The sequence below is a fragment of the Triticum aestivum genome, chromosome 1D, assembly GCF_018294505.1.
Source record: "Triticum aestivum cultivar Chinese Spring chromosome 1D, IWGSC CS RefSeq v2.1, whole genome shotgun sequence".
In the NCBI taxonomy this organism is placed as follows: domain Eukaryota; kingdom Viridiplantae; phylum Streptophyta; class Magnoliopsida; order Poales; family Poaceae; genus Triticum; species Triticum aestivum.
In genome coordinates this window covers 170,115,544-170,134,106 of record NC_057796.1, presented here as the reverse complement: position 1 = coordinate 170,134,106, position 18,563 = coordinate 170,115,544, and positions in this window count along the sequence as shown.

Here is an 18,563-nt window from a genome sequence, read left to right as displayed (position 1 = left end):
GTTGTGAGAGCAGCGCGCTACCAGCAAGCCTTGCGCCACTATCATAGCCGCAAGGTTCATGCCCGAAGCTTTAAGGAAGGCGACCTTGTTCTTCGGCGTGTTTAATCGGCCAAGAATTCCAACAAGTTGACGCCAAAGTGGGAAGGCCCTTATCGGGTAATATGAGTCACCAGGACCGGTGCAGTCTGCCTGGAGACCGAAGATGCTATTTCGGTGAGCAACTCCTGGAACATTGAACATCTTTGCAAGTTTTACCCATAAGGCGCGGTTGCCGGCCCCCCGGCAAACCACCTTTTGTACAAGCCTTGCCGGCAAAGCCAGCCGTAGACCCTGAGCATAATAAATGAAGCGCTGGCGCCCTAAGTTTTAGCATGCATGCTAGGTTAAGTCTCTCCCTCGGTTAGGGTTGATAGTGCTTAGCAGCGACTAACCCCTAGCATAGAGGTCGAGTGTGCGTCTCTCTGTCCCTTTCCGTCCTCTTTGGTTCGTATGGTACATGGACGTTTCTGCTGAGCTGTTTGGAAGAAAAAGCACAATCCGGCATTCCGGCCCCGGCAAGCCAAGGTTGCTGGGGGCTGCAGACACAAGAATCCAACCACGGCAAGCCAAGGCTACCGGGGGCTGCAGATTCAGATAAGTCTTCTACCCCCTATTGTGCATTTCCATATGAGGTTGGGACGTATGAAACCTCGTTTTATTCCTAGGCCACCGTGCTCCCCCTTTTTCCTATACCCAAGAACTGTTCCCTGGGTCGGAACTGGGTCATAGTCGCGGTGGCAAGGAAATAAACAAACGGACTAACTCTGCTTCGCCCCTGCCTCCGCCAAAAATGTGAGAATGGTCGAATGAAGTGAGGGGATGGCAAGGCCTGTTGCCGGGCAACAATGTTTATCTTAAAAATAACAAGGACACACTCCTTGGCGTGGGCCTCGCTCACGCACAAAGAACCCGGCAAGGACCCCTTTTTCATTAAAAACATCCCATACAGGTACAGTTCATACAGAATGAAAAACATGAGCAAGGTGATTACAAGTTTCAAATTTAACAGATGCCCGCAGGCTTACAAACTAAAAAGATATAAGATGCCCATGATCCCTTTCTTGTCCCTCTCCTCAGAAGATGGAACGAGACAGCAGGAGGGCAAAAAGAGCGCCTAGGCGAGGTACGAGCAGCAGAAGACACCAGGAGAGCATCCCAGTGCCGGGAGAGGATCCGGAAGATGAGGCAGCGGGCCGACAATACGCGATGAAGACGTCGGTGCCCGCGTACTCCAACTTGACGGCCCGCCTTCTTAGTCTTCTCTGGCCCTCCTACACCAGCTGCCCAAGGAGGCGGTGGGGAACGCGCCGATGGAAAGCTTGACGAGGAAGCCCTCGGCAGGGCATGTGGCCGAGGGACGGGCGACGCGGTCAGTCGGAGTCAAGGCCGGCGTCACCCCGCTCGTCGCCCTCGTCATCGTTGTCGCTGTCCTTCTCATCACTCCCGCTTGAGGAAGAGTCTTCATCATCGGTGGAGCTCTCCACACAGCACTTTAGGCGAGTTCCAAGCTCCCCAAAGACCTTGACAGAGAGCAGGCCGTTCTCCATTAATTTGAAGTAGAGAATGAGCCCCGCCGTCAAGCTATGGACATGAGCGGAAGTCTTCCATCCGCGGCGAAGGTACATGACGTGAGGAGCGGGAAAGTCGACGTCGACGTGTGTCGCTGTTCCCGCAGCCCCTCATATGCAACCTGAGGGTCTGCGGCGAGTCGAGCTCCATCTCCCGAGCGAATGGAGTAGGGAGACGAAGACGACGACGCGGTGGCCGGCGCAGCCTGATGAAGAACTCACGGGGCTGGTCCCTGACGTGGACCTCCATTGGGGGAGGCATCGTCGGCGGAGGCAAGGCCGGTGCACCGCCCCGTCCTCCTCTTCCCCGAGCGCCGCGGCGACCTCGGCCTCGCCCCCTCCCCCTTCCTCTCGTGGCCAGGTCCACCGCCGCAAGATCTTGGAAGGAGGGACGTGTTGTCGAGCAGAGACCCTCGCCGCCACCGTCGAAGGGCCGGCGCCCCCTCTCGCCATGGCAGATGGAAGGAAGGAGACGAGGTGGAAGGAGATGGATGATGAGAGAATGTGGGATGCCATCCCCCTTCCCCTTCTTATAAAGGGGCGGGGTCGGGGCTCGGCTGCCCCAATCAGCCAATCCGGTCGTCGGGGGCGCAGGGAATCGAGACCAACCCGTTGCTCCAATCAGCGAAGGCCCGGTTTCCCGCCTCCACCACCTGCCACCTTGGGGCATAGGGGACACGTGGCGAGCAAGCAGAAATCAAGGGGACGGGTGAGCGACTATTCCCCACCCCGTGATCGTGGGGCGCGGACGCCTTGAAGACCGTGACTCGAGTCCACTCAGTAAATGAGCCGCGCCTCTGCGTTTTCCTCTTTTTATGGGGAAGGCGCGAGCCGCCTCTTTACTATGACGTCACACATGTGTGCGGGCACCGCCCCACGCATGACCCCCACGTTGCGCATGACCCTCCACATCGCGCGTTCAACATGGGTCGTGGGGAAGCGCAGCGAGCGGAGAAGTTACTACGGTAAAATCTCATCCCGCCTGCCCGCGCACCGATCTGGGCCCGGCCCAACAATGCATTGCGCTTATGTGTGGCCGAGGCCCTAGGGCTCCTGTGGGTGTACAAAAGTAGGGGCTCTCCTTTTTACCCCTTTACTTGTGCACGGGCAGTCAGAGCCGTGCCCACGGCCACGCTAAGGAGGGCAGAGGAGGGAAGCCGGAGGCACAAGACATCCAGAGCAACGCCAAGACCAGAGGCACAAAGAGCAGAAGGGCGAGGTGGGCTCCCCCGGCAAGGCTCTTGCCGGGGCAACCTCCGCAGCCCCGGCAAGAGCCTTGCCGAGGTAGCTTGCCCGATGCCAGCAGAGCGTGCCACCCTTGAGCCAAGGGTTCCAACACCGTCAACCACATTGGAACCTAGGATCGGGAGGCACCTCCGTGGTGGCATGGAGATCTTTGTCAAGATCAGAAGCATACAAGATCAGACGAGGACCAGAAGATGACGATCCTCGATGGGATCCAGCCGAGGAAATCCATAAGACCCCCGGCAAGACCCTTGTCGGGGACGACCACGATACCACGGCAAGACCCTTGTCGGGGCCCTATCAAGGCCCTTCCCGAAGACACCTACGGGGCCACAGCCAGGCTCGCACCTGCCAAGGCTCCACCGCCGTTCCGATGCAGCTGCCAGCCCGACCAGCCGGGCAGGCACCTGCGTGGCGACACACCAGGCTAGCTCAGCAAACACCTACGTGGTGGCATGCAAATATTCGTGAAGGCCCTACCACCACGCCATCTCAGCAGCCTGCCAGCTTACATGGCGCTGCATGCATCGCTGGCCTGGACGCGCATCGGAGCAAGGCGGGGCGGCGACAGACGGGATGGGCCTCGTTGCCATCCCCAATAAAGCAACGGGACACCTAAGGGAGCGCATTTGATGCGTCTTGTCCCGTAATGACAGGCGATAAGCTTGTGTACTGTACACCTTTCCGCCTCTTGTGTGCCACTGTAGCAACCCCTTTTGTCTATAAAAGGAGGCCCGAGGCGACCAGGAGAAGGATTCGGATCTTTTGGGCTGCGCAGGTACCGTAGCTAGCTCAAGAACTCAAGAACACTCAAATATAGACACCAAAGCAGGACTAGGGTATTACGCATCCTCGCAGCCCGAACCTGGGTAAACGATCCTTGTGCTAACCACCAGACCCGCTCTTTGCACAACCCCGTGCCCGCCAACCGTAGAAGGGATTCCAGTGATCCCATAGGTGTCGTTTCCCCGACACTTGTTTTGCTGGCGGACGCTCGAGGCGTCAGATGTCCGACAAGCCTCGGTCGTCCGGTGGCTGGAGATTTTCTGCCAGCTCCATCTCTCGGTCCTTGTACTTGGTGTCCTAGCCGTCTTGTCCATTGGGGTAGCTGTTCCGTGGCTTTCCTCCAAGCACCTGATCACACATAGGGTCTCTGCTTGAGGTAGTAGCCACGCCTCATGTGAAGAAAGTGGTAGTTCGGAGAGGAGAGAGTTCACCTAATCTTCGATAGCCTTTGCTCGAGCTCTTGTCATTGGACCGAGTGGTGTCGTGGGAGATGTAGGTAGGTCCATGGGGATGACGTTGGGATGCTCCCCATCATTTTGTGGATACAACATCGGGGGCCGGCCTGTGATATCAACTTTCAGGGTAAGTTGATCACGCAGACGAGCCATCTTGCATCTTTCGAGATGCCCTGTATTTTTTTGCGAGCATAAACATAACAAGGAAGAGTTGTTATATACTTTATAATTTAAGAATAATGCATCTGCTGGTGAAAAAGTGAGGGTGGTACCGGGGTGGGCGATAGACCATGTAAAGCATGAATTCTTGGGTTTCGATGCAACGAAGATCCTCCTCCTTCTGTCCTGACTGAACCTGTAGTCTCTCTGGTCTGAAAATGGAAGGATGGTGCATTGCTTTATGTGTTATTTTATATCTGTCCATGGGTGAGCTCACACAGGGGTGGTAGACTGCACTTCAAAGATAAAATCAACTGAAACTCGGGTTTTCAACCTGGATCCGGCCCTCGAAATGTTGTCGACGCCAAAGAAGAGGGTGCTGAATGTGTACCGCGTTTAGTTTTCATCGTATTGTCGGATGATGGAGCTGAAATGAAGTTTGCATGGCCAAATTGTGGTCCGTTTGTGGATACAACATCGGGGGACGAATAGTGAATACAACTTTCAGGCTAAGTTGATCATGCCGAGGACACATCTTGCACCATTCAGGATACCCTATAATTTTTCGTGTGCACAAACATAATGAGGAAGAGCTGTTATGTACTTTATCATTTAAGAATAATACATATGCTGGTGAAAAAGTGAGGGTTGTAGCGAGGCGGGCGATAGACCATGTAAAGCTTGAATTCTTGGGCTTCGATGCAACTAAGAGCCTCCTCCTTCTGTCTTGACTAAACCTGTTGTCTTTCTGGTTTGAAAATGAAAGGATGGTGCATTGCTCTATATGTTATTATCCATATATCTGTCCATGGGTGAGCTCACAAAAGGATGGTAGAGTACTCGTCAAAGATAAAATCATTTGAAACTCAATTTTTCAACCTGGATCCGGCCCCCGAAATGTTTTCCACGCCGACAAAGAGGGTGATGGACGCGTACCATGTTTAGTTGTGATCGTTTTGGTGGGTGATGGAGCTAAAATGGAGTCCGTATGGCCAAATTGTGGTCCTTTTGTGGATAAAACATCGGGGGACGGCACATGAAATCAAATTTCAAGGTAAGTTGATCGCGCTGACGAGCCATTTTGCACCATTCTGGATGCCCTATATTTTTTCGTCTGCATACATAATGAGGATGAGCTGTTATGTACTTTATCATTTATGAATAATGCATTTGCTGGTGAAAAAGTGAGGGTGGCAGCGGGGCGGGCGATAGACCATGTAAAGCATGAATTCTTGAGTTTTGATGCAACGAACAACCTCCTCCTTCTGTCCTGAGTGAACATCTAGTTTTTCTGGTTTGAAAATGAAAGGATGGTGCATTGCTCTATATGTTATTGTCCATATATCTGTCTGTGGGTGACCTCACAAAAGGGTGGTAGAGTACACATCAACGATAAAATCATCCGAAACTCAGTTTTTTAACCTGGATCTGGCCCCAAAATGTTGTCCACGCCGACGAAGAGGGTGATGGACGCGTACCACGTTTAGTTGTGATCATTTTGGCAGGTGATGGAGCTCAAATGGAGTTCGTATGGCCAAATTGTGGTCCTTTTCTGGATAAAACATTGGGGGACGGGCCATGTAATCAACTTTCAGGGTAAGTTGATCTCGCTGACGAGCCATGTTGCACCATTCAGGAAGCCCTATATTTTTTCGTGTGCATAAACATAATGAGGATGAGCTATTATGTACATTATCATTTAATAAAAATGCATCTGCTATTGAAAAAGTGAGGGTGGTAGCAACGAAGAGCCTCCTCCTTCTCTCCTGACTTAGCCTGTAGTCGTTCCGCTTTGAAAATGGAAGGATGGTTCATTGCTCTATATGTTATTGTGCATATTGAAGGAAATATGCCCTAGAGGCAATAATAAAGTTATTATTTATTTCCTTATATCATGATAAATGTTTATTATTCATGCTAGAATTGTATTAACCGGAAACTTGATACATGTGTGAATACATAGACAAACAGAGTGTCACTAGTATGCCTCTACTTGACTAGCTCGTTAATCAAAGATGGTTATGTTTCCTAGCCATTGACATGAGTTGTCATTTGATTAATGGGATCACATCATTAGGAGAATGATGTGATTGACTTGACCCATTTCGTTAGCTTAGCACTCGATCGTTTAGTATGTTGCTATTGCTTTCTTCATGACTTATACATGTTCCTATGACTATGAGATTATGCAACTCCCGTTTACCGGAGGAACACTGTGTGCTACCAAACGTCACAACGTAACTGGGTGATTATAAAGGTGCTCTACAGGTGTCTCCGAAGGTACTTGTTGGGTTGGCGTATTTCGGGATTAGGATTTATCACTCCGATTGTCGGAGAGGTATCTCTGGGCCCACTCGGTAATGCACATCACTATAAGCCTTGCAAGCATTGCAACTAATGAGCTAGTTGCGGGATGATGTATTACGGAACGAGTAAAGAGACTTGCCGGTAACGAGATTGAACTAGGTATTGAGATACCGACGATCGAATCTCGGGCAAGTAACATACCGATGACAAAGGGAACAACGTATGTTGTTATGCGGTCTGACCGATAAAGATCTTCGTAGAATATGTGGGAGCCAATATGAGCATCCAGGTTCCGCTATTGGTTATTGACCGGAGAGGTGTCTCGGTCATGTCTACATAGTTCTCGAACCCGTAGGGTCCGCACGCTTAACGTTACGATGACGGTTATATTACGAGTTTATGTGTTTTGATGTACCGAAGGAGTTCGGAGTCCCGGATGAGATCGGGGACATGACGAGGAGTCTCGAAATGGCCGAGACGTAAAGATCGATATATTGAACGACTATATTCGGACTTCCGAAAGGTTCCGAGTGAATCGGGTATTTTTCGGAGTACCGGAGAGTTACGGGAGTTCGTATTGGGCCTTAATGGGCCATACGGGAAAGGAGAGAAAGGCCCCAAAGGGTGGCCGCACTCCTCCCATTGGACTAGTCCGAATTGGACTAGGGAGGGGGGCGCCCCCTTCCTTCTTTCTCCTTCTCCCTTCCCTTCTCCTATTCCAACAAGGAAAGGAGGAGTCCTACTCCCGGTGGGAGTAGGACTCCCCCCTTGGCGCGCCCTCCTCCTTGGTCGGCGGCCTCCCCCTTGCTCCTTTATATACGGGGGCAGGGGGCACCCCATAGACACAACAATTGATCTATTGATCTCTTAGCCGTGTGCGGTGCCCCCCTCCACCATATTACACCTAGATAATATCGTAGCGGTGCTTAGGCGAAGCCCTGCGTCGGTAGCACATCATCATCGTCACCACGCCGTCGTGCTGACGAAACTCTCCCTCAACACTCGACTGGATCGGAGTTTGAGGGACGTCATCGAGCTGAACGTGTGCTGAACTCGGAGGTGCCGTGCGTTCGGTACTTGATCAGTTGGATCGTGAAGACGTACGACTACATCAACCGCGTTGTGTTAACGCTTCCGCTTTTGGTCTACGAGGGTACGTGGACAACACTCTCCCCTCTCGTTGCTATGCATCACCATGATCTTGCTTGTTCGTAGGAATTTTTTTAAATTACTACGTTCCCCAACAGTGGTATCAGAGCCAGGTTTTATGCGTTGATGTTGTGCACGAGTAGAACACAAGTGAGTTGTGGGCGATATAAGTCATACTGCTTACCAGCATGTCATAGTTTGGTTCAGCGGTATTGTGAGATGAAGCGGCCCGGACCGACATTACGCATACGCTTACGCGAGACTGGTTTCACCGTTGCGAGCACTCGTTGCTTAAAGGTGACTGGCGGGTGTCTGTCTCTCTCACTTTAGTTGAACTAAGTATGGCTACGCCCGGTCCTTGCGAAGGTTAAAACAGCACCAACTTGACAAACTATCATTGTGGTTTTGATGCGTAGGTAAGAACGGTTCTTGCTAAGCCCGTAGCAGCCACGTAAAACTTGCAACAACAAAGTAGAGGACGTCTAACTTGTTTTTGCAGGGCATGTTGTGATGTGATATGGTCAAGACATGATGCTATATTTTATTGTATGAGATGATCATGTTTTGTAACCGAGTTATCGGCAACTGGCAGGAGCCATATGGTTGTCGCTTTATTGTATGAAATGCAATTGCCATGTAATTGTTTTACTTTATCACTAAGCGGTAGCGATAGTCGTAAAAGCAATAGTTGGGGAGATGACAACGATGCTACGATGGAGATCAAGGTGTCGCGGCGGTGATGATGGTGATCATGACGGTGCTTCGGAGATGGAGATCACAAGCACAAGATGATGATGGCCATATCATATCACTTATATTGATTGCATGTGATGTTAATCTTTTATGCATCTTATCTTGCTTGGATTGACGGTAGCATTATAAGATGATCTCTCACTAAAATTTCAAGATAAAAAGTGTTCTCCCTGATTATGCACTGTTGCGAAAGTTCTTCGTGCTGAGACACCACGTGATGATCGGGTGTGATAGGCTCTACGTTCAAATACAACGGGTGCAAAACAGTTGCACACGCGGAATACTCAGGTTAAACTTGACGAGCCTAGCATATGCAGAGACGGCCTCGGAACACGGAGACCGAAAGGTCGAGCGTGAATCATATAGTAGATATGATCAACATAGTGATGTTCACCTTTGAAACTACTCCATCTCACGTGATGATCGGACATGGTTTAGTTGATATGGATCACGTGATCACTTAGAGGATGGGTCACAAATGTGTCATACAAAGCATGGGTCACATACAAGTACACATACAAGTAATATCTCCACCAGGCTTGCAAATACACATACAAGTACTAGAATCAAGCATCATGTGTCATACAAAGCATGGGTCACAAATGCATGGGTCACAAATGCATGGTAAAGGCATAGAAATGAGCATTTCATGCAAAGTGAACATGGCAATATGGGCATAAACTGAGAAGTGGTATATAACCCATAACCAAGTGAGGGCCATGTAGAAGGAATGTGCGAAGTCTTTGCGTGAAGACAGAGGTGGGAAAACCAATCCAAGGGATCCCAAGTCATCATTGCTCTCTAGAGCACGTTTTGTCAACTCGTGGGATTGCGAGGTTGACAAGTATTCATGTATACCTACACAAAACAAATACAAAGGAAAAATTGTGTGCGCGTGATAGATGTACACATCATCCATTATGATGCATACGTGTATGTGTTGGTTAGCACGAAATATCCAATGCTCAAATAAATGAGATGCGTGATATAGAAACATGTCATCCATCATGAGAGGTTTGTTGTTATGCATAGTATAATGCAGACTCAAAATGTGTAATGCATCGGAGAAATATCTAGAGCATTGTTATTCATGGAATGCATATGGTGCACGCAATCATGGGAATCATGCAAAGTATGGAATGCATCAAAATCTCCTAATATGTATGAGGAAACTATGGGGGTCTCCTCATGAGCATTCGTGGAAACATCACATTGAGAATATTGACAACATCCAAAACAATGCATATTCGAAGCTAATTGGTCATGGCATGGCATATGAGATAAATGATGCAAAGGGAGCATATCAATATCATCACAAGATAAACAAATGCCGATAACCATGGGCTTGTCATCTATGCCATATGTGCAAATTGGGTTTATTTTAATGGCATATGCATATTCACTATGAAGAGATTGCAAATATGACATATTGTTGATCTCAAGTATAGCATACGACAAGTCAAGCGGATTGTCAAACATGATGTGACCAAGAGAATTATCACAAGAAATCCTATGGAGGATAGCATCACAACTAGGTAATTCGACATGATCAACATCATATTCATCATAAATGGGTGGCATATGGAAACAAGTAGAGGATGTATTATGTGAAGAATCCTAAGGTGATCAACATCATGCAAGCAATCATTTGCAAGATAGTCCACTAGTGGGACAAGTGAAGTACCATCAGCTATGTTACCTATGTCATTCCACTCATGTGGGTAGGTGAGGTATCAAAGACCAAATTGTGGTCAACATCATCATCGTGAGGGAACCATGTGGGGGGTGCATCATCGTCCACCATGGCCATCGTCGTCTCCATTGAAGGTATGTACTCGTCGAGGATAGGCATGTCGTCATGTAGGAGACCTAGCACCAAAGAAGAAAACACACTCGGAGTAGAGGTTAAGTCGTTAGAAATCATAGTGGCCTCACATGCAATCTCAACTACCTCACTCACTAAGTGTTGTGGCTCACTCACTCCCTATAAGATTCTCTCACTCATATGGTTGGTGGAGTCACTGAAGTGGCTCTCTACCTCACATAGGATGTGTGGCATAATCTCGTGTGTGGGACTAGTGGTGGTCCCACTCATCATCTCATAGGAAATGCTCTCAGTGTCACATATGGTTGAGTCACTCATATTACTCATGGTGGGGTGGCTCTCCTCACATGGGAATTGGGGCATCTCGTCATATGTGGGTGTCGAAGAGATGTAGGTGCAAATGTCTTCGTGCTCAACTCCTTTCACCGCCTTGGTTGAAGGGATAGTCCCATGCTCAACCTCCTCATCCATAACGCCTCTGAAGATGAATGCCGTAGGATGTGGCAAATCATCGCTCTCCTCCAAGACCAAATATAAGGTCTCAAGTGTGGTGTCATAGCTTGACGCCGTCTTCATGTTGTTGAAGAGGTTTGCACTCATCGCCGTGGTGGAAGGGGATGGCCCTTGCTCGACCGTCTTGTATGAGGCCCATATGATGTGGCACCTCGTCGCTTGTTTCCATGACCGAAGGGAATTTCCCAGGCTCGGCCATCTTCCTTGAGGGACTTCCCAAGATGGAAGTGTCGCCCTTTCTTGTAGGTGGTCGCCTTGGACTTGATGAGCTCAATGTAGGCATACTCATGGGAAGTAGGCGAAGATGTCGTACGTCCAAAGACAAAGATGCCTTGATAACACTTGGCGAAGATGCCGAAGTGGTGGTGGTAGCCATAGCTTTCTCATGGTGGTGCTCGTCTCTCGGTCTTCTTTTGTGCTCATGAAGGTTTTCTTGTCGTGTCGCGTGGTACTTGCATCTTGTGGCCGCTCCGAAGGTGTGCGACTTGAGCGTCTCCGCCATGAAGATGACGAAGGGGAAGAAGACTTGTATTTGGCCACCATGTCTCGTACTTGATCCATTTCTTTGTCCAACTTGGCGTCGATGTAGTCCCTTCTCCTTGCTTTAGTTCGGTGAATGTCGACGGTGACTCGCTCAATGTCGTGCATTGCTCGTAGTAGTCCGAAGAGTGGGGTTTTGGTGATGTAGTTGTTCGCGCTGTCGTTGTCGTGGAAGGCCAGAGATGAAATGCTTTGCCTATCCATCATAAGACTCGAGCAAATGTGAGTGGAAGAAAGGAAAGAACTAGACCAAATGTACCTTTCCAATGTTGAAGATGAATCAATGATCACTCAATAATGTAACAAGGAAATAGCACAATTGGTATCGGATCTTGTCAATTCTCACACCTACACAAGTAAGGCTTATGGTGGAGCTCGGTGTGGATAGTGGCACAAAAATTTGATGCAAAATTTTAGCAAGAGTAAATAATGTTGGAAAAGATTCACAAATTCGCAAGTGAAACAAGTAGACCAATAGCAATGGGTGCACACAGAAACACACACACACACACACACGGATAGATAAATGGGGTCGTGCAACCAAGGAATGAGCACAAAATGTGGAATCCACGGAAAACGCTTGTGTTGCACAACTCCAGAGAGATGCTAGCACGATTGCTCAATAGGCGGATACGACACTTGTGCACAACCTAGAAGATGCCAAATGTATCAACTTTCTACCCCAAGTATGCTATATATGTATGATGTTCTGGTGTTTCGCATACGAATAGAGATTACCGTTCTTGCTTACTGTTAGGGTGTCAAAATGGTGAAGTGGTCGATGTCGAATACTTGTCAAAGTTGAGCGGCGGTGTTGTCAATGTTGAACCGTTCCTAGTTAGCCGAAATATCATAGGAAACGGAAAAACCGCAAACTCAAAATATGAAAGGAAAATGTCAAATGGTGGTAGCGGAATGCGTTGGTGGTTCCGGAGTTAGCAATGCAAAAGTGGTGGCGGTGGTTGATGATGACGCAACCGTTCCTAAGTAGCGAAACACCTTAGGATACTCAAGTCACCACTCAAGCAACCATAGATGCTATAAGTATCCAAATGGGTTAGGTTGCGGAAAGCTATGGTGGTTTTGCGGATGATATGGTGGATGGCTTAGTCAAAGATGCCAAAATGCCAAAATGCCAAAATTTTGATGGAGTCAAATGATGTTTGAACCTATCTATATGGATGGGGGATGTAAATAGCTACTCAGCAAGCTAAAGAATGTCAAAATCGGACTTCGGGAGTGAAAGTTATGCCTGAAACGGTTTTTGTTGGTGAGCTGAAACTGGGAGGTGCGGGTGCCGGGGGGTCAGAGTTGCGGGCACCTGGGGTGGTCAGCGGACTTGGGCGGAAAAGGTGGCCCGGGGCTCCAGGTTCCCGGGTGTAAGGGGTGCGGGCACCCAGCGTGGTCGGCGGGGTTGGGCGGCGGGGTTTGAGGTCCGGGTGCCCGGGAGTCATAGGATTTGGGCGGAAATTTGTGGAAAATGGAAGAAATTGGTGGATTTCGTGGTAAGAAAGGTGGAGATGGATTGTGGAAGGCTATATCCACTTGAAACCAAGCAAATCCATGGATCAAATCCAACTAAACGTCATCAAACCAACAAATCACAAAAAAAATTGGGGCTGTTTTTGGTGGGGAATTTTTGAAATTGGGGAAGAACACAATAAAATTAGGCTAGAGAACAAGAAGGGGGACTTCAGTTTCGTGATAAACCATGGCTCATGATACCAAGATGTTGTAGGGTGGAACCCTACATGGAGATCTTTCACGAATTGGAGGGGAAATCCCCAAGAACAAGAAGAACACAAAGGGGGAAAACAAGAGGAACACTCAAATTGACTTGATCCAATCACACATGTGCTAGGTCCAATCACACAAAGAGAGATACAAAGGTCCAAATCCAACACAAGAAGATACAAGAGGTAACTAGTTCATCCCAATCCTATGAGGAGAGAAGTCTTGATGATCCTATGATGGGGATCCTTCTCCAAGTGGAGGCCTTAATATCCACAAGAGGATCTTCTCCAAGAGGAGGCCTTGATCTCCAAGGGGTGCCTCTCCAAGAGGAGGTCTAGATCTCCAAGAGGAGGAAGATGAGCAAAGCTCTCTCTTTGTCTATCAAATACTTTTCTATCCCCTCAAATGAGCTAGGGGAAGAGTCTATATAGCCTAGGGACGAAATATGAAGGAAAGAGGGGTACAAGGGTCAAATGCCCATAGTGCACGCAGGACCTGTCAGAGGCAGGCGTCAAGGAGGGGGCCAGGCAACCGGGGGTTGGTGGTCCGGGCACCTGGACGGGTCAGAGGGCCAGCGCCCTTAGTGGCTGAAGGGGCCGGGCACCCTGGGGTGGCGGCCCGGGCACCCGGGGGGGCATCTCCAGCGCCTAGGCGGGGGAGGGTCGGGCACCTAAGAGTGCACAATGTATACATTTGAGGTAGAACCCAACTCTCATGTGAATCCGAATGAAGTTCGAAGAGGAAGGAGTTAACCTCGGTTTCGATGACGCGTGTGCGAGCTCTCGTCATTGGTCCGCTTGGTGTTCGAGGTGGTGACGAAATGTCCACGGGGATGGTCGAGGGATGCTCCGGAGAAGGGTGGTGGAGTACATGTCAAAGATAAAATCATCCGAACTCGGTTTTTCAACCTGGATCCGGCCACCGAAATGTTGTCGATGACGATGAAGAGGGTGATGGACGCGTACCACGTTTAGTTGTGATCATTTTGGAGGGTGATGGAGCTCAAATGGAGTTCGTATGGCCAAATTGTGGTCCTTTTGTGGATACAACATCAGGGGACGTTCACAACTTTCAGGGGTAAGTTGATCGCGCGGACGAGCCATTTTGCACCATTCGGGATGCCCTATAATTTTTCATGTGCATAAACATAATGAGGAGGAGTTGTTATGTACTTTATCATCGAAGAACAATGCATCTGCTGGTGAAAAAGTGAGGGTCGTAGCAGGGCGGGCGATAGACCATGTAAAGCATGAATTCTTGGGTTTCTATGCAACGAAGAACCTCCTCCTTCTGTACTGATTGAACCAGTAGTCTTTCCGGTTTTAAAATGGAAGGATTGTGCATTTCTCTATATGTTATTGTCTATATACCTGTTCGTGGGTGAGCTCACAGAAGGGTGGTAGAGTACACGTCAAAGATAAAATCATTCGAAACTTAGTTTTTCAACCTGGATCCGGCCCCCGAAATGTTGTCGATGCCGATGAAGAGGGTGATGGACGCATACCACATTTAGTTGTGATTGTTTTGCCGGGCGATGGAGCTCAAATGTGGTTCGTATGGCCAAATTGTGGTCCTTTTGTGGATACAACATCAGGGGGCGGCCCGTGAAATCAACTTTCAAGGTAAGTTGATCGCGCCGACGACCCATCTTGCAACATTCGGGATGCCGTATAAATTTTCGTGTGCATAAACATAATGAGGAAGAGCTGTTATGTACTTTATCATTTAGGAATAATGCATCTGCTGATCAAAAACTGAGGGTGGTAGCGGGGCGGGCGATAGACCACGTAAAGCATGAATTCTTGGTTTTCGATCTAATAAAGAGCCTCCCCCTTCCGTCCTGACAGAACATGTAGTCTTCCCGGTTTGAAAATGGAAGGATGGTGCATTGCTCTCTATGTTATTGTCCATATATCTGTCCGTGGGTGAGCTCGCAGAAGGGTGGTAGAGTACAAGTCAAAGATAAAAATATCTGATACTCGGTTTTTCAACCTGCATCCGACCCCCCAAATGTTGTCAACGTCGAAGAAGATGGTGATGGACGCTTACCACATTTAGTTGTGATCGTTTTGGCGGGTGATGGAGCTCAAATGTAGTTCGTATGGCCAAATTGTTGTCCTTTTGTGGATACAACATTGGGGGGACGGCCCGTGAATTATACTTTCAGGATAAGTTGATCGCGCCGACGAGCCATCTTGCACCATTCGGTATGCCCTATAATTTTCCATGTGCATAAACATAATGAGAAAGAATTGTTATGCACTTTATCAGTTAAGATGCAACGAAGAGCCTCCTCCTTCTGTCTTGACAGAACCTACAGTCTTTCCGGTTTGAAAATGGAAGGATGGTGCATTGCTCTATATGTTATTGTCCATATATCTGTCCGTGGGTGAGCTCACAGAAGGCTGGTAGAGTACACATTAAAGATAAAATCATCCAACACTCGGTTTTCCAATGTGGATCCGGCCCCAGAAATGGTGTCGACGCAGATGGAGAGGGTGATGGACGCGTACCACGTTTATATGTGATCGTTTTGGTGCGTGATAGATCTCAAATTGAGTTCGTATGCACAAATTATGGTCCTTTTGTCGATACAACATCTTGGGGCGGCTCGTGAAATCAACTTTCAGGGTATGTTCATCGTGCCGACGAGGCATCTTGCACCATTTGGCATGCCCTATAATTTTTCGTGTGTATAAATATAGTGAGGAAGAGCTGTTATGTACTTTATCATTTAAGAATAATCCATCTGCTGGTGAAAAAGTGAGGGTGGTAGCGGGGCGGGCGATAGACCATATAAAGCATGAATTCTTGGGTTTCGATGCAACAAAGAGCCTCCTCCTTCGGTCCTGACTGATCCTGTAGTCTTTGCGGTTTGAAAATGGAAGTATGGTGCATTGCTCAATATGTTTTTGTCCATATATCTGTCCGTGGGTGAGCTCACAGAATGGTGGTAGAGTACAGGTCAAAGGTAAAATCATCCGAAACTCGGATTTTCAGCCTGGATCTGGCCCACAAAATGTTGTCGAAGCCGACAAAGAGGGTGATGGACGCGTTCCATGTTTAGGTGATCATTTTGGCGGGTGATGGAGCTCAAATGAAGTCCGTATGGCCAAATTGTTGTCCTTTTGTGGATACAACATCGGGGGATTGATGAGGACATCAATACCATTGTTACACCCACAGCCCCTGCTGCTATACATACTGGACCAATTACTAGAGCTCACGCACGCCAATTTAATTACCAGGTACTTTCGTTTCTTGGTAACGATTCTAATGTTCGTGAGAATATAATGCTGCCTAAATTGGATACATTTGTTTTGCTTACAAATGAAGGGCCTAGCTTGGACAAGAAAGATGAACCTTGGAGCAAGTTCAAGCATGGAGATGATGGCATGCGTGAGGGGAACCAGAATGAAGTTTCAAGTGATGATTTCAGGACTTTGAAGCCACCATAATGAGTGCATGAAGGCTTGGAGAAAATATACAAGATGCCACTTCATAAATTTTGTCCAGAGGCTATTATAGGTGTTGCGTCGCCTTATTATTGGGCCAGGCCCATGTAATTTCGAAATACTTTAGTATAGGCTGTTTTTAGAGTCCGTGTGTGTGGGGAAACAAGAGATAGGGTTGGTTTCGGACCCTTCCTCCAAGGGCCACGAAACCCCCCCCTCTTACTCCATATATACAGCCCTTAGGGCACCGTTTAGACTTTGGGTTTTGTTTAGATTAAAAGTTCGCCATAGCTGCAACATCGCGTACTTCGATTTTGTTCAACGACAAGACCAAGACGTCACAGAACCCACTTGATCAATAAAGCTTTCCTCTTTTATTTGCAATATCCAGATTGCAATTTCCGTTTCTTGCTTGTTCTTCGTTTGCTTGTAGGGAATAGACATTCATGGTTAGGTTGATCATGCTCCGGCGTGGTCAATAACCTTTCGAAATTGGTTTAGCGATTGCTAAGGCGCGACGTCCTCGCACGTTCGTAATCGGATCGTCAAAGTCTACTCCATCAAAAATGATAGCCACCATCTCATCGAAAGACGAGACACCTTAGCCTTTAACAACTGGAATCAGTTTTCAGGTTGCTCGGTGAGATTTTATAGTTTTTCGTAGTTTAGATCGAGTCTGTTCTTCATACCTACAGTCCATGAAAAAGCCACAAAAAAAGTTAGGGTCAGTTCATCATATCTGAACCAGTCTGAGCCTTTGCATAATCTTTTTAGAGTTTTTCTTTGTTGAATTTTCGGTTGCATCGTCGTGTCGAGTTGTTGGTCTTAGCGTCTAGTTCCTTTAGAGTTTCGAGTTCTGGTCACTGGTTGTCACGTCGCCGCCGCACCATCTTCATCACTACCAAATACCACCACCCCACCATATACATCATCACTGCCATATACCACCACCCCCACCATATCAATCGGCCTTGCCATATACCACCACCAATATGAGTCCACATATACCATCGCCATATACCACCACCTATCCGAGTCCATGTATACCACCGTCATATACCATCACCAGATTCATCTCCGCGACCAGTCCTAGTCCAAGTGCAGTTTTGGTTCCTTTATTTTCGAGTTCTAGATCACGTGATATTACGAGTCGTGAACAATTCGGATTCCCCAACTTCCGTGCTACCCATACAAGAAAAATTGTTCCAGTTTCAAAAAAGAGGAAAAAGAGGAAAGTTCTGGCTAAGCAGTTTTTAGACCATTTATAGGCTTTTTCGACAAAAAATTGTTGTGGAGCAAAAAAAAGAGGAAAAACGTGCAAAAAATGTGAATTTTTCCAGAGTGTGCTCCTCCCTTGTTTACGTGCAGCACCGTGATTTTGTTAGTGTTCCAGGCCCGTGTCTCTAGCACGGTCTATCCTAGGACCAGCACAGTACCGTCCTTGATCATTTATTCAACTTTGCATCTCTGAATTGATTATTGCTGACCCTGTTTGCTACCATATTATATGCCTTCCCAGCTCCACATACATCTATGTCGTGCGTTTGACTCTCCCTGGTAATCGCTCTATCCAAGCTTTGAGAGTTTTGACTACAACAGTTGCCGATCACCACCTGCTGCTGGCTAAGAACTGGTAAGAATTTCAGATTTTCTTGACGGATTTGTGACACACTGCCACTTTCTAGTAGTCTGTAGGATCATATTGTTGTGTCTTTCTATTGCTGCTAACCATGGCAGGACCACAAGCCGACGAGATTGACTGGGAGAACATGACGAAGAAGGAGCTTCATGATAAATTTCAACAAATGTTGAGTCAACAGGTGGAAGACGTCATCGCCAGCTTTGGAAAGGCACTGGAGAGGATTGATGATGTTGAGAAGACAATTGACAGCAAGTTAGACGCCAAGTTCGATGAAGTACTCGCGTGTCTTCCACAACCACCACCTGCATCTGCTACACCATTACAACAAAAACAACAACAACAACAACCACCACCACCACCACCTCCACATCGTGAAATAGCCCTACGCCGAGT